General features: G+C 35.7%; 1 long non-coding RNA gene across 1 annotated transcript; it reads left to right on the forward strand.

The window, feature by feature from the left end:
- The first annotated feature begins 34 nt into the window (after positions 1-34).
- Positions 35-1,166, forward strand: LOC107575085 (uncharacterized). The gene is made up of 3 exons (XR_001607801.1): positions 35-581; positions 681-778; positions 914-1,166. It is a non-coding gene; the product is annotated as an uncharacterized lncRNA (long non-coding RNA).
- The last annotated feature ends 588 nt before the right edge of the window (positions 1,167-1,754 follow it).

Consider the following 1,754-nt stretch of genomic DNA (forward strand, 5'->3'; position numbering starts at 1 on the left):
GTATTCAAAACAAAATAATGAACTGTCTACAACGTAAATGTTTTTATAAGTCCAAAGACAGGCACTTTCCCATTTGCACTTGTGATTATCAGGGACTTTTCACTGACATACTTGTTCAGGGTGTCGGCGGGTCCTTAAAAAGAAAATTTGGACTAAACCACGATACGTATGGATTAGTTCTCTTTATGAAGTTTATGAAGTATCAAAGTGGAAGTTGCTTGGACCATCATTCAAGGGACAGAAATCTTATATTCTAATATCTTCAATTGTGTTTCAAAGATAACAAAAGTCTTGGCTTGGTAAACAATGATGAAATTTTAATTTTTGAACTAAGCCTGCAATAAAAGAATGTGGCCATATGCATCACCCAAGACGCGTGCTAATGCCAGGTGTGAACAGAGCCACTGTGTGACTACACAATCAACTTAGCAGAATGGTTCCTGAGAGAGATTTTGTTTCATTAATAGTTTTTTTCTTTTTTTTTCTTTTCAAGAAGCCAAGTTCCTGGCTTCTCCCAAGACCTTCAAGGACCCAATTGACCTCGGAATCCGCTGTAAATGAGGATGAAACCGATTTCTAAGGTTAGACTATATTTCAGAATAAGATTATCTATATTAATGCTTTATCTATATTCTGTGTTCATGCATTTTTTTGCTAAAGTTGTCATATCTGTTATTTAGAATGGGACAGCGATATTGCATCAATTGGTCTCCTACTTCATTTGATTCCACAAGACTGCAAGGGACCTGGAAAAATGTCCCCCTACATCTTCAAAAAGGTACATTTGGACATTTCTGTCCCTACCTATTGTCTGCCTCAAAATATTGCCAGATGGGTTGTATATGAAAGACTAATGTAAATAAAATCAGTTGGAGAGCTGACCTTGAGTATTATTTTTGCCTTTGATCTGCAGGCACCAACAAGAAGAACAGCTTGATTGCATAGAAGAGACCACACAGCCATACCTGCTCGCTGATGGGACAACGAGGAACATCATTCATGGATGCTACACAACTGTCAAAGCTGCCTGTCATATTTGATCATGTCTAGGTAAATTTGATGATTTTGTGTTTTATTAACTATTTTATGTTTCTGTGCAACACTAAATGAATGTGACTGACTAATTAACCTCTACACATCTGATATATGTTTTAAAGTTGCCACTTTGCCCATTTGTTAAATAAACGTTGAAATGTATACATCTGTCTGAAGACTCTTGCTTTTATGTCTAATCTTGTACATTAACACCATACAATAGCAATTTTTTGTTTGCACTGAAAAGAGTACTTTATTAGTAACACTTAAAGGATTAAAACAACAGCAGGGGTGTTAAATACCCCATAGTGTAACATTTGAACAACATTAGCAAGTGTAACACTTTACACTTGGAGTGTAATTTTTCTACACTGTAAGGTGCTATATTAACACTAAAAATTCAACACTATGAACGGTGTACTTTTAACACTAGACAGATTGGGACCATATATGATCTTTAGTAGTGTTAAAATCGACACTTAAAGTGTTAAACTGACACTGCGTTTTTTACTGTATGTTAAATAACAGATCGGAGATTAAAATAATAGCAGATTAGTCTCATTTAAAGTCAACAATAAAAACTAAAAAAAAAAAGGGAGAAAAAAAAGTTTGGCAAAAGACGGGATGGAACCCGGGTCGATCGCGTCAAAAAGCCAACGACACGCGCTTATCCATCTGCGCCACTGGAGCTGATGTTTTACAGCCACTTTTAACTAAAT

The sequence above is a fragment of the Sinocyclocheilus grahami genome, unplaced genomic scaffold (genome assembly GCF_001515645.1).
Source record: "Sinocyclocheilus grahami isolate Dianchi unplaced genomic scaffold, SAMN03320097.WGS_v1.1 scaffold2459.1, whole genome shotgun sequence".
NCBI classification, from domain to species: Eukaryota; Metazoa; Chordata; class Actinopteri; order Cypriniformes; family Cyprinidae; genus Sinocyclocheilus; species Sinocyclocheilus grahami.